Here is a 25,884-nt window from a genome sequence, read left to right on the forward strand (position 1 = left end):
CTGTGGACTGGTGTTGCTTCCTCCTAGAAGTTAAATCTGCAGAAATTTGTTTGCTTAATAAATGAGTGAGTGTGAGCTGAACACAGTTCGGCATCTAATTTCCCCTAAAAATCACCCCTGAGGAAAGGAAGCATTCTGCTGATGTTTCAAGTGCTGTGGAAGCGATCCGAGTGCCCCCTGAAAAGAAGGGCCTTCACCCACGTTGCAGCAAGAGCTTCCATCCACTGACCTTCTGTTGACTGTAACGCTGGGTAGCCAGCCATGGTTGATATTAGAACACAGGAGGGGGGCAGCTTTTTAGAGTGTTAGTCTACCTATTGAGGAAGGAGCTTGTAGCGGGTTGAACACCGCTCCAAATTCTTTTAACTTTACAATGGAAAAAGTACAAAATTCAGTGCATTTACAATAAAAATATTTGCTCAGGTCAAATAAAACTTGTAATGACCAGCGGAGAAAGCTTTCAAACAGGATAAAGGATCCAGAGGAATCAAAATTAAATACAGGATGTGGATTGAAGTCTAATATAGATTCCCTAATGGACTTGGATAATAGATCTCCATTATCAAATTCTATTAGGAAATATGTAACAAAGCATTTTCTCTAGGCGAAAGGGGAAAAATCAGCAAAATATGGTGTTGAGGCCGATACCCAGAAAGAAGCTGCTGGGTGTAGCACCCAGGACATTATCAAGCACCTTGATCAGGACATGATATGTAACTTGGATGCTTCAGTTTTGCCTACCACCTTTAAGAGTTTATAAGAACCAAGACTCTCATCCTCACATTGCCTACAGCAAATAATCTGTGATGTTACATTCTGGTCTATGAGCAATTTAGTACCAATAATTCGGGAACCCAGTGAATGTCTGCAGTTGAGAAAAAGTAGCTACTGACCAATTGCCACAAAATGAATATAGACTAAAATCTTTATCTTCGCTGAAACTGAATACTACAACAGGAGGTGGCTGGAGGATGTGCGGGGGTCGGACTGACCTGATTTGATCTGGGCTGAGCCGCCGCTATCAACGGCGGTGTATGCAGGGTGCAAGGAGCTTAGAACTAGCCACCGGGACGGAACTCCGATCCGCAGCCAGGTGACCGCGATACGGAGTGGAGAGCTGTGATCAAGCCGAGGCGGAGTTGTGGTATGTGTTCGCAGCTGGACGCGGAAAAGGCTCTGGAGGCTGCAGGATCGGGACACCCGGCTAAGGCAGGAAGAACCGCTAAGAGCTGAGATACATCGCAAGCCGCGCTGGGAGCAAGCGTCGAGAAAGACAGCTGAAGACCGCTGCAGCGGGTGAAACCGCCAGGTACTGAGAGCATAATTGGCCATAGCAAGTGTTTAGCTCCTCTTTTGGGCCCGCTGGGTCAGGATCTTGAGTCTACATGAAAATCGACTCTCTTTTTTTATACATTTATACATTGCTGATAATGTGTTGCATTACATGGGCCACTTTGTAACGTGGAGAAATAGTGGCAATTGGCTGACAAAACTCATCTAGGCACAGCCTTGAAAATCGGCACTCTTGGCAAATTCTGGCTTTTTTGGATTTTGAGTCTTGAGATTGTAGTGGGGTGCCGCTCGCAGCCGTTTTGTGGAGCTTGTTCGCTGCCATCAGGAGGGAAGGTCCTGCCAGAAGTTCCCCTGGATACACTGCGGAGGGGATTGATTGACTGTTCGTTCTTTGCCTCGGAGGGTGCGGGACTGCGAGTCCCAGTGGGCAGAGCGTGCAGACCATCAGGCGCACCTGTGACTCTTCCCGCCCCCCTCCTCCCCCTCAGCTTATTACGGCTCGCGGCCGTTTCGTGGCGCTTGTTCGCTGCCATCAGGAGGGAAGGTCCTGCCAGAAGTTCCCCTGGGTACACTGTGGAAGGGATTGATTGACTGTTCGTTCTTTGCCTCAGAGGGTCTGGACTGCGAGTCCCAGTGGGCAGAGCGTGCAGACCATCAGGCGCACCTGTGACTCTTCCCGCCCCCCTCCTCCCCCGCATATAGGCAGGCCCACAGCCGCGCACGCAGGACGCGCGCCGGGCCAAGCCTGGGGAAAGGGCGGGCCCTCTGTTGCCCTCAGAGGCTAGAGGAGGCCGGGCCGGGCAACCCCCCTTGGTTTTGGGGGACTAAGTACATGAACTAAGGTATGCACATCTAGAGACTATCCATGAATACTTCTGCTTCCTCTAAATGGTCTACCTATTGGTTATTAAGATACCCACTGGACCGATATAGTTTCGTGTATGTTATTATTGGTTATAACTTAGTTGTACCATGGCTTTCAAAGGGGCCTCCAAACAAACACTCTCTCTGGGGGGGGTCACTCAAGGGGACACTGGACTACGAACTAATTAGGGTAAGAGCAGTTTGTCTACAGATTCTATATCCTGCAAACGATCCCCTTTGATTTCAACTGACTCACCGAATTCTTTATTACTGAGGGAAATAAATGAAATTAGTAACACTAGGTACTTCCCTGTAGCACAGGGAACTGAGCAATTCAGTCCCCCAACATGCCCTAAGGGAAATAGATGCCCCCAGTTTAGTAAAACTCCCCACCCGAATAATAGCCCCCTGGAATCCCCTTTTCCATTAATAGACAAAGCTAACACTCAAGCGATCACGCATTCCCAGGTCCCTCCCCAGAACAGAAAGCGTAAAGGTGCGGAACATAGGGGGAGTCTAGCGACATCCAAAAATGATTTCAAGTCCCCCCTCGGTCAATGCCACCATCACACCTGAACCACTCAAAGCATGTCCAATACTGGAAACTTCTGTATCCACTTTACCATCCAATCTCTTGGCCCAGCTTGAAGAACTGGTTAAAACGTTATTATCCCCACTTATAGAAAGGATAGAGAGAATTGGGGAAAAGCTCACGTCGATAGAAGAAACTATCAAGCTAAGTAAGCAACGCAGAGCCTAGTTGCTTACAATCTGCTCGAAACCACTGCACATAGTATAATTGCCCAAAAACAGTCACTAGATTCCACATTACTAGCCTCAATAAGCAAGGAAGTACCCAAGAAAACGACAAAGGAACCGAGATCTGCCGCTAGAGCAGGGCCGTCAGTAGTAGCCACGAGCTCTGAGGGGTCCGTTGCTAACCAAGGTAATATGCGCAGAAAAATCAATTGTATAAATCTACCACCAGAGGCAGCACCTTATGTGTGCGTCCGCTCGGGAATACCGGTGCTTACAAACGGGAAAACTGAAGGGCATCAGGACCTCAAAAATAAAGTACAATTTTGGTTAACTAAGAATAGACCACTTCCATCTAATATTGATGGAATAATTTTAAATATCAGAAGGGTGGGATGGTTAGGTTCCCGTCCTAAGGACATGGTTGGAGACCTGGTAATTGTTAACTTCAGGGATAACGAGGTCATCCCATATCTACGTAGTTGGGACCCACAAATAGGAGACTGGCCCATAGCAACAAAAGCATTGTCCGATTTCTATCCCAGAACCGCGTATCTGCCCCCCAGAAGATGGAGCGTAGAGGAAAACCACTGGATGGGCAGGAGGGGCCCCGTAACGAGTAGTTACAAGATACCCACCTACAATCGTTATGACCTTCTTCATGGCTTAGATATGGTAATCTGAAAGCATCCAATAAGTACAGTTAACTTTTTGCTTTGTCAAATGTAATGAATCTTAATTGATGTCGCCTATGTGCTTTCTTTTACATAGCCCAGATACAGTTTCATATTCATTTCACTTCCTCGATTGTAATTGTTTCTTTTTTAACTTTCAAAATCTATCTTGTTGGGTTGACTCCTTACTGTCTGTCCACAGGGAAAATTGATTTATGTTTTTCTAACTATATTTTATTGTAAATGAAATTTGTACGCTGTATGCTTTTATGGTTATTAATTTTAACCGAATAAAGTACTTTGAACAAAGAATAGTACAACTCCATCTGCTCTATTTGATGTTTTATTACTCATGCAAGGGACTTTGAAAGGCATTTTAGTAGCATAGGTTGTGCTAAATCCAAATCACTGAATACACTCCCTGTTCTTACAGAATATAACCGGGGAATTACAAAAAGTGAACATTTGTCTGCCGACTAGTTAGGCCTGTAAGTGAGGCCTTGGTAAAAGCTCAGTCTTATGAGACAGAAAATGTGGTGGAGGAGGTGGGTCCTTTCCTCAGGCATAATTGTGACATGGCAGCTTCCCCTATTAGCAATGGGAGAGGGAATGGGGTCAGTGTATATATCTCTTTGTCCAATGTTAGTTAAACGAAGATTGCAGCATAAAGTATTTTAAGATTGACATCAAATTATAATCTCTCCTATGGGAGATGTCAAAAGCTGCTATCCTGGCACGCGCATAGAAATTTAAAAGGAAAGCCAGTTGTTGGCGCCCCTCTAAGGATTAAAAAGAAAAAAGTGATTTAGTTAAAGCCCAATCATGTAAGCAAAGGTAAGTTGCAGGATCTGGAAAAAGACAACAATGGTGCTGCATAGAGGCCTATAAAGCCCAAGTGTGATATGGAAAATCACCAGAAACTAAAGGGAGAGAGTAGTCAGCCAGTCTCCGTAAATCAGAATGTTAAAACGTTATAAAACCGGTACCAGAATGATGTCCATGTAATCTTGTCTTTGATGTATTCCGTAAAGGTAAAAAATCTTAGTCCTCTGACTAGGTCAATGTTGCTATCATTCCAAGTTTGACAGATATCGGCTCATCTGATTTGAAAGCTGTGGGATTTACTGTAACAGTGGAAGAGAAGTAAGTTACAGTAGTAGAAGGTTCATCTCGTTTAATTGGAAACGTTCTGTGCAGAGCGGAACAGAATTTGAATAAGTCAGATTTGGAACCAGAAATATATCTTTAAATAAATCTGTGAATCGGGGCCTTAGTGCATCCCAATGGCCTAGTAAAGAAGCATTGGCCAAGGCAATAGGTCACGTCAATGCCCCAGCTATTGGCCATGTCAATGTGAATGTCTTTAAGCCATGTTGTCTAGTAGCACATCGGCTGTTCAGCATGGCTGCACTAGGCGCCATGATGCGGCCAGCAAAAGGCTACGTCAGATTGCTTTCATGTGGGAGAGGGCAGGACAATAAACTCAGCATGGGGGAGGGAGGGTGCGAAGAGACTGCTCAACATCCTGTGATTCTGGGCTTTCAGTGACTTTCAGCCTTGCTGAACAGCAGATGTGCTGCTAAAAGACATTCACATTAACAAGGATAAAAGCTTGGGCATTGCCTAGAACTATTGGCTTTGCCAAGTTTTGTTTAGTGTTGACTGGGTCTTGCTGAACAAATGTGGAAGTGATAGTGAGAAACAGTTGAGGAGCTTTGAAGTGGTGAGGAAATGGTGTAACGGCCAGGGATGCCGACTGGGGAACCAGATTTGAATCTCTGGTTTGGCTGAATAATTTGAGATTGCGGTCAAATCGCGTACACGTCCCCCTGGCCAATAACAATGGATGTGTCATTGTGTAATGTAACTTTTGAGAACTAAAAGTGCTGCAATACCATCTGCTGGTGTTAACGCTATGACAAGATGGAGGACGAAACAAGTGCTCCAATACTATTGGATTGTGCAAATAAAAAGCAGCAGCTACAAGGGAGGTAGTGGGGGTACAGGTCAAGCGGGGAAGCAGGAAGGGATTGTGTGGTGGGCAAGTAATGACTGATGGGGAAAACCTTAATTAAAGCAGGATCTCAACAAAAACAAAAATGTGGCATTGTCTAATGTAACTGGTGAGCACTTAAAGCCCTATCTTGCTGAATCTGTAATTTGGTTGGCCCATCAGCCTTTCTGCTTGAAGTATTCTTGCACCAGCCACTATTGGGAAACAGGTAGTGCCACACACACTGGTGGCCCCATTCAGAGTTGGGCAACAATTTTCCTCAAATTCTGTTGCTTCATTCATATACATAATTTCAGACAGTCGAGCCGCTGTTGGCTCTTCCATTGTGGTCACCTTTGTGCAGCCTCAATGCAAGTGATGATAGACCTTATTTTTGTCATCTGGCTGCCCCTTTTAACACCAAGTGCTAGTGTTGGTTCTGTGCTGATCCCCATCACAATCCTGGCCATCCCAAAAAGAAAAGGTTCACAAATATCCTGTAAGTACTTCATCAAAACTTATGAAACATAGGGGGTCTTTAGTTATATTTTCAGAAGAGAAACCCCCATGTTGGGGGTTTGTCTTAAGAAGAAAAACATACAAGAGGGCAGACCTTGGTGTGTAACGAATCTATTGTCTCACCTCCCTCGCCTAACCCATCAGGCCATGGAAACTGAGATTGAATGGTGGGAGGAGGATAGGCCACAAACTTGGCAGCAGAATGCGAGTTTATCATCCCAGCAATATAGTGGTGGCCCACATAACTGTAAATGGGGTTCTTATATAGATTATGAGGTTTTTTTTTTTGGTTTTTTTTTTTTGGGATTCAAATCTGCTTTATTGAGACAAAAGTAGTAGGATACACAGCTTGGATCGCCTACAACCCGGAGGCCGGCAGCAATGGAGAAGCAACAATACACAGCCTGGGAGCCGGCATCCCGGGGGCCCGGCGGCAAAGTATAGGGTGTCGCTATATCACATCAGTATCCGGTGGAGCAGGCCAAGCGAGGATGAGCAGCAGTCGAACAGATTTTTTGAGCGAGAGAAGAGTCTCACTATTGTTTTGTTGTCTGTGAAACGAGAACCACGAAGCATCCCAACGAGGTAACAAACTTAGAGGTGTCGCATGACTGTGTTGCGTTAGTGTATGGTAGCGGTGCATCGCGGCTGTCTTGGCAGGTGGCGCTGTGCGGGAAAAGTGACTGTCCTAGTCTTGATTTCTAGTGTGAATGGAAGTTCGCGGGGTGTAGTCTCAGGATCAGCAGGGTATGAAGGACATAGTTTACCAGAGGCGGGACCGTCCGCCTATGTGGCAGGGAGGACGCTTAGGCACAGAAAGGGGTAAGAAGGCAGCGCTGTTTATCCAGGGTCACAGGCAATGTCTAGAAAAGTGTCACTGTAGCTGGGGAGAGTCGGGTGCGTCGCTTGACTGCACATCGTCTGGTGAGCGTTTAAGCAAATAGTGTACCAGTGGATCCCAGATGTTCCCAGGCCGGCAAGAGAGAGGCAGCAGCTCAGCAAAGGTGGTGTGTTGGTCTTGGCAGTATGTTAAGTTAGTTAGCCAGTCCTTGAACTTGGGAGCTCTGCCCCTGCTCCAGCGGCAAGCGACACGTCTCTTGGCCAAGAGCAATGCTATGTCAATGAATTTTATGCATCCCCTAGGTAATTGCTTGGTATATCCAAGGATGGCTACCAGAGGGTCCGCAGGAACCTCCTCATCTACCATTTCCGCGACGGCTTCGATGACCTGTCGCCAGTAGTCAGCAACCTGGGGGCAGGACCATGCCAGGTGGAGAAAATCAGCATGTTCAGCACGGCATCGTTCGCAGCGATCATTATCGGCCAGTCCAAACCTGAATTTCCGGACCGGCGTGTAATATATCCTCTGAAGGAATTTATAATGTATTATTTTCAATCTGCAGCTGGCCGAGATGCGGGAAGTTAATACGCAGCAGTATTTCCATTGGTCATCCGAGACATCTGTTCCCAGTTCCGCCGTCCAGTGCAACCGGGCAGCAGAAGCCTGTAAAGGAGCAGCCCCGCGAAACTGGCGGTAGAGCCCAGAGACCAAATGGGTCCCGTCCTGTGACTCTAAAAGATAGTGTAGTGGCGGTAGGGTCGCAGGCCCATCAGGATAGTCAGGTAGGATGTCACGCATCCCAGCACGTAGTCGGATATAGTAAAATAGGTCAAGGGGCGACTGGTTATGCGTTCCAAAAAATTGATCGGCTGATTTGAAAAGTCCGTTGTGGAACAGATCTCCCCAGCAGGCGATAAGAAGCTTGCCACAAAGGTGCCGAAACCCTATTTCCGATAGCAAGGCAAGACGTGGATGATAAGTAAGAGGAAGTTTGGGGGAGTAGGGCAGCGTGCAAAGCAGTCGGCGAGCAATGCGACGCCATGCATCCAGCGTGCAAGAAACCGAGGTATTCGAAGTGGTGTTGGAAGTCTCAGGACAGTGCAGCAGGCCATTCAGCGGGAGGGGGTGTACTATCCAGTCCTCCACCGCTATGTGTGGCATGAAGGGAGTGGGGGCCATCCAATGATAGGCGTAATGCGCCTGCGCGCATAAATAGTACGTTTCGAAATCGGGGACATCAAACCCCCCTTGGTCGTAGGGTAGGGTCAATGTCGACCACTTCAAACGGGGAGACTTACCGCCCCAAAAAAGTCTGCGCAGCTCCGTGCGAAGTGTCCTGAAGAAAAAGGCACCAGGGTAGTAGGGAATATTGAGGAAAAGGTACAGGAATCGGGGCAATAATATCATTTTTATAAGGGAAGCTCTACCAGCCATGGAGAGAGGCAACGTGATCCACCTATCAACGGAGGCAGTAAATTTGGTCACGGCTACGCCATAATTGGAGCGGAGTGTCTCGTCCCTGGTGCGCGCAATACGAATCCCAAGATATCTGAGATCATCACGGCACCACACCAATGGGTAATCTAGGGGGAAATCGTGCACAGCATCCGTGAGAGGAAAAAATTGCGATTTAGACCAATTGATGTGAACGCCCGACTGACCTCCGAAAAGGACAAACTCACGAAGCAGGGGATTAATGTGTTGATCCGGGTATTTGACGTACAGCGTTATGTCATCCGCATAGAGGGATACATCGATTTGCCGCTGCAGACATTGTACCGCTCCTGCTCGGTGTAATTGGCGTAGACGGCAAGCCAAAGGTTCCACTGCAATAGCGAATAATAGAGGCGAGAGCGGACACCCCTGGCGGGTGCCTCTCGTAAGGGTGATGGGTGGCGACAATTTTCCATTTATCAGCACTTTTGCCGTGGGATCTGTGTATAAGAGGCGCACCCAGGCCAAGAACATTTTAGGGAAACCCATGCTGGCCAAGACCGAGAAGAGGTAGGGCCATTCGACAGAGTCGAACGCCTTGGAGGCGTCCAGGAACACAGCTGCCACAGGGATATCAGGGTGGACTGTGCGGAGCAGGGAGAAAAGGGTGCGGAGATTATGAGACGTAGACCTGCCCGCCACAAATCCAGACTGATCAGGTAGGACAAGTCTGGTCATGAGTAGTGAAAGTCGTGTGGCCAGGACCTTGGCGAGGATCTTGACGTCACAATTCAAAAGGGAGAGTGGGCGGTAAGAGTCGCAGGAGGTGGGATCCTTATCCGGTTTCAGAAGCGAGGTGATAACCACCTCCCGCATAGAGCAGGGCAGTATCCCATCAGCCAACGATTCGGCAAACACCTCACTCAGCACGGGAGCCATGATTTCGATATAGGCCTTATAGAATTCAGCCGGGATGCCATCGAGCCCCGGGGCTTTACCGTTTTTGAGGGACATGATGGCTTCGCGAATCTCATCGAGCTCGAAGGGCGCCGCAAGGAATTCCCTATCTCCATCACTAAGCCAGCAGAGGGCCACTTCGCTCAAGTATTCGGCATATGGAGCGTCCTCCTCCGCAGTGGACGTATATAGTGTCGAGTAGTGTGTCGTGAATGGAGTAAGGATCGCATCCGTTTCCCTAATGGCGGCGCCAGTTGCATCCGTAAGCTCTAGGACAGTGTTGTGTGCGCGTGGCGTGCGTGTGAGTGAAGCTAGCACTTTCCCAGGTCTCTCCCCTTCGCAGTATCTCCGGGCCACCCAGTGTTTACCCCGGTATTTCGCCTCCCTGGCAGCCTCTTCCTCATATTTGGATAGCGTGTCCCTAAAGGTCACCTGCAGGCGTGGATCATCATCTACCGCCATTTGGAGCTCCAGAGCACGCAGCTCTGTCTCTAGTGTGGTGATGGTGCGCAGGATAGCACGTAGTACCCCGTGGCATTTGGAAATGCAGAACCCCCTAATAGTGACCTTGAAAGCCTCCCATATGTGCTCTACCGACTCCACTGAGCCCTTGTTTCTAGGGAAGAATTCTCTAATCTCTTCACCCAGCTCTGTGCGAAAGAGCTCGTCAAGGAGCACGTCGGGGCTTAGCCTCCACTGTGGTCTCGGACTGTCCCAACCAGGGTTTCTGAACTGCAACTTCACAGGGCTGTGATCTGAAAAAGTTCTGGGCAAGTGGTCAACCCCTATCAGCTCCATAGTAATGTCTTGGGTAACCAAGAGATAGTCCAGGCGCGCCCATGTCCCGGTGTGAGGTGTGAAGTGTGTGCCCTCCCGTCCGAGGGGATGCAGGTGTCTCCAGGCATCAAACAGACCACCCTCCTCCACCACTCCCTCCAAAATCTCCCTGGCTCGGGGCTTGTAGGAGCCAACACCATCCGCCCTGTCAAGGGGGGGCGCCAGCGCCAGATTAAAATCACCACCCCAGACGACATGTCGTGCTCCTATGGAAACAATCCTACCCCACAGTGTGGAAAAAAAGGCAGGCGAGTCAACATTCGGTGCATACATAGAGACAAATAAATAGACGTCATGCCCTACCCTGCCCCACAGCAAAACATACCGCCCCTCCCTGTCCACCTCCTCCCCAAAGCGATGGAAAGGCACGCCACGGGCAATGAGAATCGCCACACCCCTCGCATATGTCGAATAGGAGGAGAAGGCACGGGTACCCGCCCATTTGAGTCCAAAGGACTTGTCCCTGCGTATGGGCATGTGCGTCTCTTGCAGCATGGCAACTTGTACATGATGTCTATTCAAGTAGGCAATAACATTCCTGCATTTTTTAGCATTGTTCAGCCCCCGGACATTCCACGATAGACATGTCAGTCGCGCAGCAGTGCTCACAGCAGCCATGGACATAGCGAAAGCAAAGATGAAAGTGCCCAAGAGGGCCAAACAAAGGATCCACCGCCACCCCCAAAGGACCGAGTCATACACCAGGCGAAGTAATATATACACAGCGCATTCAATGCTAACCTCACAAAAACTAGCCCCCCCCCACCCACCCCAGCATCCCAAACATGCCAGTAGCCTTGGATCCCCTCAACGTGAACCCCCCCCCCCCCTTCACCCTCCCCCCCAACTTCAGAGAGGCAAACAGCCAAACAAACAATAAGTCAGTGGGGAACACCCAATAGGGGTACATCAGAAAGTACGCGCTGCCACTATCCGGCCCATAGCTCCAAACTGTACCGCCCTCGGTGGAGTCTAGGGCCGAGAGAGTGGTCCTTGGTATACGTTACCACTGGGGTGCAATGTCCAGATGATCGCCGCTCACGCATCTCCCCAATTCTCAAGTGGTGAGTCAGTGCCAGCTAGTGGTCCGGTATGATGCAAATGTGAGTCAGAGTGTGTAAGATCCGTTAGTCTGCATGGTGCTCAGGAGGCAGGTCGTCATTCTCTTGTTCGTCTGCAGGGGCCTGTCCATCTCTGCGTGCTCTTCGGATCGTCTTGAGGAAATCCTCAGCTTTCTGCGGGTTGGTGAAAAAGCGTTGCTTGCCCTGGTGGGTGACTCTAAGCTTCACTGGGTACAAGAGGGCGTAGTCTATTTGGGCCTCCCGCAGTTTTTTCTTCACTGGGAGGAATTTGCGCCGCTCGTCCTGGACCATCGGGGTGAAATCAGGATAAATGGAGAAGGTAATGCCCTCAAACCGCAGCGATCCTTGTGTCCGGGCAGCCCTGAGGGCCGTGTCGCGGTCCCGATAATTCAAAAGACGAGCAATGATAGGTCTCGGAGGCAGGCCTGGTTGGGGCATAGGCGCCAAGGATCGGTGGGCCCTCTCCACAATGAACTGGGATGAGAAAGCTTCATCTCCGATCGAACCCTTGAGCAGTTTCTCCACGTAGAGCTCCATCCTGCCCGTAGCAGTGGATTCCGGCACATTCGTAATGCGGATGTTATTCCGGCGGCTACGCGCTTCCAAGTCCTCATTCTTTGCCGCTATGATGCGGAGGAGATTGTCCATTCTCGCTAGTTGCGTCGTATGGGACGCGGCGGCATCGGTGTTGTCGGAGATTCTCTGTTCCGCAGATGTAAGGCGCTCCTCATGGCGATCTACCTTATGGACCAGGGCGTCCAGCCTAGCCGTGACGCCGTCCACCTTCTCTACGACGGTGGCGAAGCCTTGACGCATCTCCTGTATCAGGTTGGTAAGGTCCGCAGCAGGAGCGATGGGTGGGGCAGGCTGTGGTGGCGGTACGCTGGGCCCCGGATTCATCTGCGTCGACGTGTTGCTTCTGCGTGTGTTATCGAAGCTCAGCTTAGGCTGGCGAGTCTCAGGCCGTCCCATGGTTGTGACCGGAGGCAAGTGAGAGGCCAAAAAGGAAGAGATAGGGCGACAGAGCACTGTGGGTAGTAAACAGCCAGGAGTAGGTAATAGGGTCCCAGGCTCAGTGTGCTGTGGTATATCGCAATGCAGCCGGTATCACCAGTAGCGCTATATGGTTACCAACCGCCCAGTGGTAGTGGTTACTAGTCCAGTCCTGGGCATCCTGTTGCAGTAGCAGGCACTCGTTGTGTGATAGCCAGGTAGTGCAGAGGCCAGAGCATCGGCCCTCCCCGATGGGCTGTAGGGTCAGATCCAGGGAGGCAGGTCAGTGTCGGGAATAGCGTGGCACATAGATTGATTGGCGCCTCTCTGTATGGCAGCTGTGTGATATGTGTACAGCCCCCAGCGCATCCAGCGCTCGAAATAGTTCATAACCCAGCAATGCGGGAAAGTGCCAGGGGAAATCCGCGCGATGGGGCATCCCCTACACCCGATTCAGGATTTCAGGCGGGCATCGCCGCACGGGGCTGTGGCGCCAGGGGAGACAGGCACGGCGGCCAGGTAGTGCCGCGTTTGCAGGCGTCGCGGCAGGAGCAGCCCGCCTTCTGTGGCAGCTCGGTGACGGCCGGGGGGAGACCCAAGGAGAGCAGGCAGCAGTCTCCTACCTTCACCGTCCTGTCCGCACGCCGTCTCAGCAGGATCGGGCAGGCGAGGGTCCGTTGCGGCCTGGGAGCCTTGTGGCAGGCACCGAGGTCGCGCAGTTGTGGCGGCCGAGCGCCCGCCTCAGGCAGCTCCAGAGCAGGCACCGGGCAGATTTCAGAAGCCCGTATCTTCGGCTCTGGGGATCGCAGCCACACCAGACTGGACACAATTGTGGATAGCACCCCCCGGATGCGGAATCCGGTCTCCTGGGGGCACCGCGGCACCCCGTGGCGAAGGATCACGGCAGGATAAGTGACCAAGGAGCGGGAGCTGCAGGTCTAGGCAGCCATTCCGCAAGCGCGCCCTCTAGCGCCCCTCATATAGATTATGAGTTCAGTCGTGAGGGGGCTTTAATCTCCCTGCACTGCGGTCCCTTTAACCCATTTCATTCAAGTAGTTTTGAAGTACCCTAATGAGTATGAGTTGTGTTTAAGTGCTCCTACCTTTTTAAAGAGCAGTTTGAGCAGAGACATATCTTTTGGGATGAAGACTGACATCATCAGTCCTGCAAGCCTTCAATGGAGCTTGCCCGTCGAGATTTTTAGATTTCCTTGCAGGGCTGCATACCTCTGGCCATTTCCAAACAATTGTTTTTAGCTTCAGGTGTTTGGACCTTTAAAGCCCCCAACCTACCCAATGAGAAATGGCCATGTAGCTGCACTCTACACGTATGCAGAATTTTTACTGAAACTTTAAAGATCTCATGAAGGATAATGCACATATGAATATTTCATACTGAACATGCTGTACTCTTTGCAGAAGTGTCACCAAGGCCACCAGATGTACGGCGTTGCCATGGTCTGGACGAGACTGCACTAAGAACATGAAACTGTCGATCAACAAAATGTTTGAAATTAAAATTACATCCACCAGAAAATAACAGAAAGCCAACCGTCGGGGGGACCAGAACATCTGCCCCTAGATCTGTGGTGAATGATTGTGTCCGCTCAAGTCACCACCAGTGATCAGCGTGCATGCATGTCCGGTGATTAATCTTGGCCACGGACCTCATTTAGTTACAAGCAGCTTTGCACTCCAGTTTCACAACGTACTCGTTTCTAAATTTGAACATTTTTCTTAGAATACGAAGAGGGTAAGGTTTATGGTATTTTAGCGCTGCATAAAGAGTAATGCAAAGAATTTCAAGACACGATAGACAGCATAGGGTCAGTGTGACAAAGAGAATGCATAAATATACGAACTTAACACCGCTTAGCAATTTTGAACCACCAGCGGTTCATCTCTTGACGTGTGTTTTAACTGCTTAAAGTGTAGGGTTACTGGTCACAAATTTACAAAATCAAAACAATCTGTTCGAGACATATGAGCTGCAGATTACACACTGTGCATAGATGGCCACCTAGTGTTGGGCCAGATGTTTGCAGTTTGTTTTTGTTGTAGAAAAGTCTTTGGAAGTCACAGGACAGGTGACCCCTCCTTTGGATCATGCTGTGCATGGGCATTGGCTCCATCCCCAGATTGTTTTTTTCCCGCCACCGGGCTCGGATGTGTTTCAAGCGCTCAGTGTTGGAACCGATTTCCTTCGACGCGCAATCCTCACCAGCTTCCAGAATTTCGTTTCGAACGCGTTTCCAGTCAACACTACTCTTCAACATCGAAGATTTTGATTCCCGTCGTTGACGACTGCCTTCAGGCCTAACTAGGCCTCAACTCCAGCTCATGGAAAGGACGCCATTTAAAAAGTGTCCTCAATGTGGGTCGAAGTTTACCCACACCGACCTTCATGAGGTGTGTAACCTTTGCCTCTCCCCGGAGCACGAGGCCAGATATTGTTCCGCTTGTGCCTCCTTCCTCTCCAAGAAGACGATCCGCGACCAAAGAGCTAGGAGAATAATGGCTCGATCTTCAGCTCCGATTCAAGACGACATCTTCGCAGAGGGTGTCGACGTCGCAGAACAACATGCCGTCGACAGCAACTCCGAGGCAGAAGATTCCGAAGTCGAGGTCATCACTCCATCACAGTGGGTCGTAAGTAAGAACATCTACCCTAACTCTTCCTCGACACTCCCAAAAAAGGCTCCTGTCACACACTCGGGTGCACACCGAGACACTGCTTCTACTGCCCCACCTTTGGCCCCGGCTAAGAAGCTAGCTAAGCCTTCCAGTGACTCGGGCTCTAGTCGGCCTCCCCACGGTGCCAGCGCACACCTATCGGCACTGAAAAAGACAACATCACCTGACACGCCGGCATCGAAACAATCGGCGCCGAAGCATACCGCTAGTCCCTCGGCCCAAAACCCAGGTCGGAACCAAGCAAACACGCTTCGGATTCAGAAAGATCACTGGAACCGAAAAAAACATTGGATCCGAAAAATGCAGCGGAACTGAGATAATCATCGGAGCCGAAAAAACCATTGTAACCGAAAAACCATCGGAGCCGAAAAAGACTCCTGTTTCTCCTGTTAAAGGCAGTGCCAAAAAAACCAAAGAAGCTACTTCGGTGCCAAAACCTCCCTCCGTACCACGAGATCGGCCTCCTGCAGAGGACTTATTTCACCCAGACCCTGCACAAAAGACTCTGGTTAAAGATCCAATCACTGGTCAATTTAACTCCAAGTTAAAAAAAACGACCACTAGATACACCTGTACCGGCTCCTCATCCAAAAAAGGACATGGCTACCTCTCCTCTAAGAGTTCCTTCCCCTTCTCCTCCACCTATGCCATCACTACCACAACATTCCCCTACAACCTCATTCATACGATATGATGACAACAAGGATGATATAGGGAATAAATATACGAACTTAACACCGCTTAGCAATTTTGAACCACCAGCGGTTCATCTCTTGACGTGTGTTTTAACTGCTTAAAGTGTAGGGTTACTGGTCACAAATTTACAAAATCAAAACAATCTGTTCGAGACATATGAGCTGCAGATTACACACTGTGCATAGATGGCCACCTAGTGTTGGGCCAGATGTTTGCAGTTTGTTTTTGTTGTAGAAAAGTCTTTGGAAGTCACAGGACAGGTGACCCCTCCTTTGGATCATGCTGTGCATGGGCATTGGCTCCATCCCCAGATTGTTTTTTTCCCGCCACCGGGCTCGGATGTGTTTCAAGCGCTCAGTGTTGGAACCGATTTCCTTCGACGCGCAATCCTCACCAGCTTCCAGAATTTCGTTTCGAACGCGTTTCCAGTCAACACTACTCTTCAACATCGAAGATTTTGATTCCCGTCGTTGACGACTGCCTTCAGGCCTAACTAGGCCTCAACTCCAGCTCATGGAAAGGACGCCATTTAAAAAGTGTCCTCAATGTGGGTCGAAGTTTACCCACACCGACCTTCATGAGGTGTGTAACCTTTGCCTCTCCCCGGAGCACGAGGCCAGATATTGTTCCGCTTGTGCCTCCTTCCTCTCCAAGAAGACGATCCGCGACCAAAGAGCTAGGAGAATAATGGCTCGATCTTCAGCTCCGATTCAAGACGACATCTTCGCAGAGGGTGTCGACGTCGCAGAACAACATGGCGTCGACAGCAACTCCGAGGCAGAAGATTCCGAAGTCGAGGTCATCACTCCATCACAGTGGGTCGTAAGTAAGAACATCTACCCTAACTCTTCCTCGACACTCCCAAAAAAGGCTCCTGTCACACACTCGGGTGCACACCGAGACACTGCTTCTACTGCCCCACCTTTGGCCCCGGCTAAGAAGCTAGCTAAGCCTTCCAGTGACTCGGGCTCTAGTCGGCCTCCCCACGGTGCCAGCGCACACCTATCGGCACTGAAAAAGACAACATCACCTGACACGCCGGCATCGAAACAATCGGCGCCGAAGCATACCGCTAGTCCCTCGGCCCAAAACCCAGGTCGGAACCAAGCAAACACGCTTCGGATTCAGAAAGATCACTGGAACCGAAAAAAACATTGGATCCGAAAAATGCAGCGGAACTGAGATAATCATCGGAGCCGAAAAAACCATTGTAACCGAAAAACCATCGGAGCCGAAAAAGACTCCTGTTTCTCCTGTTAAAGGCAGTGCCAAAAAAACCAAAGAAGCTACTTCGGTGCCAAAACCTCCCTCCGTACCACGAGATCGGCCTCCTGCAGAGGACTTATTTCACCCAGACCCTGCACAAAAGACTCTGGTTAAAGATCCAATCACTGGTCAATTTAACTCCAAGTTAAAAAAAACGACCACTAGATACACCTGTACCGGCTCCTCATCCAAACAAGCATTTGCAATGCAATAGGTCTCGCAGCATTAAAGTTTGAGTTATTGGCATTGTATATGACAATGGGTTGCATTAAATTTTTAGCAAAGTCTGTATTGGTGTTACTAATAGCAGAAGGATTGGGCCAATCAGTATTATACGTTAATATGGTTTCAAAAGAATGTCTTTGTTGAGGAGATTTGGAAATCAGGTGAGTTTCCCTTGAAGAGGGTAGGACCGGATAGTGGTGGGTAAGGGTGAGGCCCTCAATAACTGGTCGGAAGTCCTCTTTCCCTGCTTTGTTTTTGTGCTTGTGTTTGTGGCCCCTGAGATGCTATATTCTTTTGGATGATGTCACTGAGGTTCAAGACCCTAAAGAGTGAGGCAAAAATCTAACCTCTGTTGATGTACCAAAGTCTAAGAATGTACCATTGAAGTATGGGTGGTGAGCAGAGATGGAGGCTCAGGAGACCAGGCTGAGGGCAGTTGTATCTGAAGGGGAAAGGGACGTCAGGACAGAACTTTCCATGGAGAGAGGCTGGGGTGGGAGCAGAAGCAGGGGTTTTGAGGATTTGATCGACTTTTCTGCCTGTGCCTTGGGTGTTTCCAGTTTGCTCAAGCCTGTATTAGCTTTGCCAATTGCCTTTGGTGGGGCTGCAAAGCATTGAGATGCTGCCCACAATCATCAAAATAAAAATGTATAACAAAATGCCCACACAATGGCTGTGCAGTTATTCCACTGTCAAAAGCATGCATCAGAATGTATGCGCACTTCGCTGACATTACATAGGTGTGTTTTGCTCCAGTTTTCTTTTTTTTCCAATTCAGTTTGGAAGACGGCAAATAGAAAAATAAATATTTTTTAGCACAAAAGCTCCAATTAAAATAAATAAATAAAAAAGCTGGTGTGAGGTAGAGCGGTCGTAATGTAGGAGCGGGTGGGAAACGGAAACAAGTCAGCCCAGCACCATGTGACTCTGGGCAATAAATTGCGTAATATTCCTGACGGCCCCCAACGCCGGGATGCCTCCGGGTAACTGTTCGTGCTTTACAAATACTGGATTTACAACCCCCCTTGACTGTCTTCAGCTTGGGGACAGGGGAGAAGGGAAAAGTATGTAAAAGGAAGATGTGGAAAGACCGCGAAGAGAAGGTTAGGTGTGGTAAGGGGCAAAGAGAAGGTGGGGTGAGGGGAAAGTAGAACAGAAAAGGGAGAACACTGAAGGAGCAGAAAGGTGGAACACGGATACAAGCACTGTGGAGAGAGAGGAAAAAAACAAACGAGAAACCACACAAACCCGGGAGGAGCACATGAGACAGGAGGGATAGAGAAAGAAGAGGTTGAAATGGAGAAGAAGAGAAGACAACTGGGCAAAGAATGGGATGAGAGGAAGAGCGTGACTGAGTGACGCTGTGTGCACACGCCTAGGTGCCTTGAAGCGAGCAGCAGCGCAGTGCCTGGTGACTCTCCTTGATGGCGGCAGTGTGTTTGTAAGCTGGCAGGGCACACTGCACTTAATTACTACCTCTAGGCGCGGTCTAGTGTGTGTTGCGGCTTCCAATGCACACTGAGGTAGTGACGCTTTGTGCAGCGCCGAGAGTGCATCTGCCATTACTGCAAGGCGCTGTCCATACCACGGGGCCTGCGTGAGGGTGCTACGAAGGCAGAACTGTCACTGATGTCAGCACAGCGCTCTCTGCTGCTGCCAGGCACTTTATCGCACATGACCTCCACTCTTCTTCTCTCCAAAAGTCATCCTATGTTCTTTAAACCCTAAGACACAATGGATCCATCCTCGCACACAGCAAGAGTTGACCAGTGTGAGGGCCTACCCAGAGGGTGCCTCCACCTTAGAGTATGGATCTGTGGTGTGCCACAACCAGAGAACAAGCAGAAAATGCAGCACCCCCTCACTCCATATGCACAACCCTTGCCCCATCAGGATGTGCCCTAGTGACACACAGCAGGGGCGTAAAGTATGTAATTTGCTGTGTAATGAAAGTAAAAATGCACAAGATTATGCAATTTACACAGGGAGCATAACTAGCATTTTGCGCCTTTTTCCAGAGGGTGCATTTTGCGCTATTAGTACAGCAGTGAATGTAACAGCTTCTCGTACTTGTTAAGTTTGTGCTCCTGAGGTAGGATTTGATCGAATTACTCCCAACTATGCAACCAGACATAACCACTTTAGTAAATTTCGTATCTAAAGATGAACACAAAATTACTCTGCTTAACACTTAAGGCGGGTCTAATAACAGGACCTGTACACCAACACCTAGAACCAATCAAGATAAGCATAATGAATAAAAGAAAACCGACTAGCCTCCGACATACCTACAACAGAAATACACCCCTAAATCTACCAAAGAGGGCACATGCAAAGGCAGGCTACCCCATACAAGACCAAAATGGGCATCACACCAAAGCCAAGCACCCTTGAAAAACAGTCAAGCTACAAATCTCCCACACGTCAAGTCCATCTGAAACGCCTTCACCCACCCGCATTCATACCGCCTGCCAACCCTCCATTGCAGGGTGCAGATGCTGGTAGACCTCGTTTTCCTCTCTAAACAGCACCAGGAAGTAGCACATTTGACAAGCACAAACCAAACGTACCAACTCCAAAGAGTCGTTTAGCAAGAGAGCCTACCTAGAGCAAAGACATGCAGAAGAGATGGGGAGGACCGCAGTACGTACGTAGGTGCATTTTTACTTAATTTTTTTTTAGAGGCAAAATCTCACAGGACACTTTCAGCATGTTGGCACTTTGAGCCATTAGTGTTCTAGATTTTAAATACGGACCTCCGATTCACTTGATAAGAGCGGCTGGTCTTTTCAGCTTAAGAGAGGAAAATCGATTTACTCTTAAACTTGCACCACACACAGCTCACCGACTTAGTAAAATAAGGTGATCGCATGCAGACAAACAGGGTTCAGAAAGTAGTTTGACCCAGTATCTTAAATTAAGACGGCAGAAGGATAGGGGTTTGGTTAGACCTGGTAACTGCTACCAGAGCTCAAATAGAAACTTAAAATCAGAGTTTACCTGCCAATCCGGTGTGGGCGGCAAGGGAGATAGAGCGATCTAAAGTAATTTGAGGTACACATACACAGGCTAGGAAAATAGGTATTTTATACCACAATTCTGAAATGCACCGACTGCAGAAACGATGGTGTAAATGGCTAAAGCATAGAGGCTGTGGCGATAATATTAAGACGAGTAAAATGAAGTAGTAAGTTCTGCTACAAAATCTAAGAAGTCTGAGCCGAGTCAGAGTTAACTATACATGTGACTGACCCTACCCCAGCCTCACTAACCCGTGCGAGAGAACCAACCCGCTTGACTCGTTAGGACCCAGGCAGTACAGGGGCTAGACCCGCGGAGCAGCCGACAGAGTGCGGTTTGGCGCTATGGAACGGCCTCGACCCCGTACCTACCAGGGACATTTGCTTAGAGAGTTAACTATACATGTGACTGACTCTACCCCAGCCTCACTAACCCGTGCGAGAGAACCAACCCGCTTGACTCGTTAGGACCCAGGCAGTACAGGGGCTAGACCCGCGGAGCAGCCGACAGAGTGCGGTTTGGCGCTATGGAACGGCCTCGACCCCGTACCTACCAGGGACATTTGCTTAGCGGACCTTCCATGATAGACGCCATATTGCAGTGGTTCCCAAACTTTTTTGACCCGTGGCTCCCTTGACCTAATCGGCAGTTGGCCGTGGCTCCCCACCGTTTATTTTTTTTACCAGTGGGCGGGATGTAAGCCCGACCTCGGGAGTACTTCCTGTTGTCTTCCGTAAAGTAATTGGGACGCAATGAAGGTATTATAATGATATTAGTAACAAAATATGCATGGAGGCGCCCTGGGACATGGTGGCCCCTGGATCAGCCACACTCCGTTTACCCGTCACTAGTTTCACCAGGGAGTGACAAACTCGCCCTGCTTGGGGGCCTTTTTCTCAGAGAAAACCAATTTTTTCTGCATGTGTTCGGGAGCCACCACCTCCTCCCAGGCCTCAAAACTGACCTCAAAGTTCGCCTCCTTCAAAGACACTTCCAAATGTAACTCACGCCCTCTCTATTATCTTAAGGAAGACCTTCCAGTACAGAAAATTATTTTCTCCATGACTATGGAAGTGCCTTCCCAATGTGTTCTTGTGCTCGAGTGTCTGCCATTTATTGCAGTATTATACCTCTACTTGTAGTTTGTACGTTTTTACAACTTGCACACATGTCACTTTTCCCCCCTGTAATGTACTTTTTGCTACCTCTTGTATTTTGTTTGCTCATATTACTGCCTCATGCAACTTAACTTTTGCAATTTGGTCACTTGTAATTTTCTCATGTATCATTACTGTTCCTATTGTGAAGCGCTCTGCCATCTTTGGGCATTCCACGTAGGCCCACAAGTGCCTGACCTGTGCAGCACTTTCACGATAGCCATGTGAGGTTAAATTACATATAATGAGGCCCTGATTTTGAGCAGGGTGGCATAGGGTGGGGCACTTAATGCACCTGCAAATACTGGAAGATGAGGATCGGGTATTTACTGGAAGTGGTAAATACCTCCAAATTCTGAGCTCCACTCCATGAAGGTAGCATTAAAGCACCAGACTGTTGTTTTTCCTTTTTACCCGGAGTTTTTGCAAATACATTTTTTTAAACCCATCAGTGAAAAACTGCATGGGTGCAGTCATGCCTGCAAAATACAGAAGTTTCATTTGTGTGTGCTTTGCTTTGTTCCCACCTGTCCTGGTTAATTCCGGACTATTTAACACCCCCCCGCCCCCAGCTGCCACTGTGCGCCCCCTATAATGTACCTTTTGCTACCTCTTGTATTTTGTTTGCTCATATTACTGCCTCATGTAACTTAACGTTTGGTTTTGTAATTTGGTCACTTGTAATTTTCACATTTATCATTACTGTTCCTATTGTGAAAGCGCTCTGACACCTTCGGGCTTCCCACGTAGAACTCCCTTCACACTATCTCTCACTGCAAAGCCGAGAACACACGGGTACAAGGAAGCTGGAAAAAGACTTTGAAAAGCCACGGTTCTGATCATTTGGCTCGCTTCTAAAGCTTGGCATGAATCTCACGTTACCCGCAAAATCGAAGGGCTTTCAAGCGGAGCTCAGTGAAATCGCGCGCCACTGCACTTGCTACTGTTCAAACGATTGAAAAATTAAAAAGCATTGTGATGAGACATTCCTACATTCGTCTGCGACACTTACTTACCGATTTGAACAGGGTCAGGCGAGGCAAGGCACGGCAGGGCAGGGCACAACACACGGGTAAAAGGAAGATAAGCTGGAAAAATACTTTGAAAAGCCACTGTTCTGATCATCTGCATCTGACTTCCTGCATGGCTGCGCGGCGCCCCTGGCTGTTCATCACGGCGCACCAGGGCGCCGCGGCGCACACTTTGGGAACCACAGCCATATTGGGACAGAATAACAACACCACCAGCGACGTCACGTGGCACGTTTTCTGTCGGGCGAAGTGATGACGTGATGACGTGGACTGTGGCGCGCGAGGAGAGGGGATGCATAAACTGGTGTCCTGCGAGATGAGGGGAAAGACCGGACTGGCGGTAAGTGGGATGGGGGGCGGTGCGCTTGTGTGTGCGAGCGTGTGTGTGTGTGCAACGGAGGAGCGTGTGTGTGTGCGCGACGGGGGTCTCTGTATGTGTGCGTGCGTGTATGTGTGCTTGTGTGTGTGTGTCTGTGTGTGCGCATGCGTGCAGAGGGTGCCTGTGTATGTATGCTTCCCAGGAGACAGACACGGCGAGCGCGTTCGCGCGCGCGCGGCCGGCGGAAAAGGCAAAGCGCGCGACCCAGACTGTCTCCTGGGAAGCATGCTCCCTGACATAAGATCTCGGCGAGTACAGCGCTGACGCGCTGTATCGCTACGAGACCTAAAAAGGACATGGCTACCTCTCCTCTAAGAGTTCCTTCCCCTTCTCCTCCACCTATGCCATCACTACCACAACATTCCCCTACAACCTCATTCATACGATATGATGACAACAAGGATGATATAGGGAATAATGCAGATGATCCATCTATTCCTCCAGGCTCACCTGACCCGTGGGATGATTATAACATCCCAAATGTCCCTCAGGAAGACCTATACCCCTCTAGGCCTTCCCCACCAGAAGACACTATGGGCTTCAATCAATTAGTACTGATAATGTTTTGATCCACTACTTTTCTAACACGCAGGAGGAAACGTGAGTTTTACCCCAAGGGACTTGAATCTTTGTCCTGAGGAAGGTGTGCCGATATCCAAGGGCAGTGACACCGAAACGCGTCGACGCCTTTTTTTGACACAAAGAATTCAAGCCCAGTAAATCTCTGGTACACCACCAAAAAAAGGATAAAAAGAGATTTGTTTGAAAACTATCGACAGGGCTCTATGAATCTTACAATTCACAACTGTAACGGTTGCTTTTGACTCTTGGGGTTTTATTTATTTTTATTTTTAATTTCCGATTCCGAATTCACACTGCTGACATTGTTTCTTTACAGTAAATTGTTATGCTTGAAGTTAGGATCTGTTGATACCCTGTTATATGTTAGACCGGATATTGATTTTCACTTATAAATTGGTGAATTAATTTGTAACTGTGATTTTTTACCCACTGTATGGACTGTTCATTCTTTGTGTTTTTAAATGACAACATTAATTCTGAAATGCACTGATTTTTATCTATTTATGTATGTTTTTTCTTTGTTTTAATAAAAAAAAGTCTGAACGGTATAAAAAAGTTTATGACCAATGGTGGTTTCTAGTATGAATGAGTGAATGAACGGTGCTCTCCAGGGATCCTCTATATACTTATTGAGGACTTATTTCACCCAGACCCTGCACAAAAGACTCTGGTTAAAGATCCAATCACTGGTCGATTTAACTCTAAGTTAAAAAAAAAAAACGACCACTAGATACACCTGTACCGGCTCCTCGTGCAAAAAAGGACATGGCTCCTCTCCTCTAAGAGTTCCTTCCCCTTCTCCTCCACCTATGCCATCACTACCACAACATTCCCCTACAACCTCATTCATACGATATGATGACAACAAGGATGATATAGGGAATAATGCAGATGATCCATCTATTCCTCCAGGCTCACCTGACCCGTGGGATGATTATAACATCCCAAATGTCCCTCAGGAAGACATATACCCCTCTAGGCCTTCCCCACCAGAAGACACTATGGGCTTCAATCAATTAGTACACAGAGCTGTGCAGTATCATGGGGTGGACATGCGTACATACCCCGTAGATGAAGACTTCCTAATGGATACCTTTGATAATGCACAAAGATCCTTATCCATTTTACCCGTGCTTAGAGGAGTGATTAAGCATGCTCCTGAAGTCTTTAAAGACCCAGTTAGAACTCTGGTTATAAACCCACGAATAGAGAGGAAATATAAAGCTGCCCCTTCAGACCCAGCATATATTAAAGGCCCAGTACCACTAGACTCGCTTGTGGTTTCCAATGCACGCAAAAGAGCAAATTCACAAACATCACTAGAAGCTCCCCCACCAGATGAAGAGTCTAAGCTCCTTGACGCATTGGTGAAAAGAACTGCGTCTCAAGCAGCAAACATGTGGCGTATTGCCAATACACAAGCATTATTGCCAAGATATGACAGGGCACATTATGACAAATTAGATTTGTTAATGCAGCTCCTCCCTGATAAGTACAAAGATAGAGCAAATGAGCTTATCCAAGAAGGGAAAAATATTACAGACACCTCCATCTGTTGTGCACTTGATGCAGCAGACACTGCCTCCAGAGCAGTTAACACCAGTGTTTTGTTGCGTAGACATGCCTGGCTACGCATATCAGTGTTCAAACCTGAAGTCCAAAGTGCTATACTTCACCAACCCTTCAATGAGCAACACTTATTCGGACCCAACATATATGTATCCCTTGAAAAGATGAAAAAGGATACAGATACGGCAAAATCTATGGGAGCCCTGCAGTCGCAGGCTCCCAGACGTTCATTTCGCCGCTCATCTTACAGAGGCGCCACCAGGGGATACTCTTCAGACACACCTTCTACCTCGTACAAAGCCCCCACACAATCCACCTATAGTAGGGGCTACCAAAGGGGTGGTTACAGAGGTAACCACAATAAGGGCAGAGGATAAAAAAAAAACCCGCTCTGCCTCTACCCCTGCCCAAAGACTCTTCCCCCCCCCCCTTCCCCCGCCCCATTCCACTCCTGTCGGGGGAAGACTACAAGAACACTTACCAGCCTGGGAAAATATCACAGCAGACAGGTGGGTGCTTCAAACAATTCAGCCAGGTTACTGTCTAGAACTAACAACACCCCCCCCCCCCCCCAAACATACCACCCAGGCAGCGTCCAATGTCGCAGGAACATTTGTCACTGCTCAGGCAGGAAGTGATATACCTCCTGCACAAAAATGCAATAGAAATAGTCCCAATGCATCAGCAAAACAAAGGAGTATACTCTACATTTCTTAAATCCAAAGGATGGATCTCTAAGACCTATTCTAGACCTCAGACCTCTAAACATTTACATACAGTCGGATCATTTTCATATGGTCACACTCCAACAAGTCCTTCCGCTCCTGTTACAAAACAACTTCCTTGTCACTAGATCTCAAGAATGCCTACTTTCACATTCCTATCCACAGAGCGCACAGAAAATATCTCAGATTTGTGCTGGACGGGCAGCACCACTACCAGTTCAAAGTGCTCCCATTCGAAGTCACAACAGCACCAAGGGTGTTTACCAAATGCCTAGCAGTAGTAGCAGCACACTTAA

This window comes from Lissotriton vulgaris, chromosome 7 (genome assembly GCF_964263255.1).
Source record: "Lissotriton vulgaris chromosome 7, aLisVul1.2, whole genome shotgun sequence".
NCBI classification, from domain to species: domain Eukaryota; kingdom Metazoa; phylum Chordata; class Amphibia; order Caudata; family Salamandridae; genus Lissotriton; species Lissotriton vulgaris.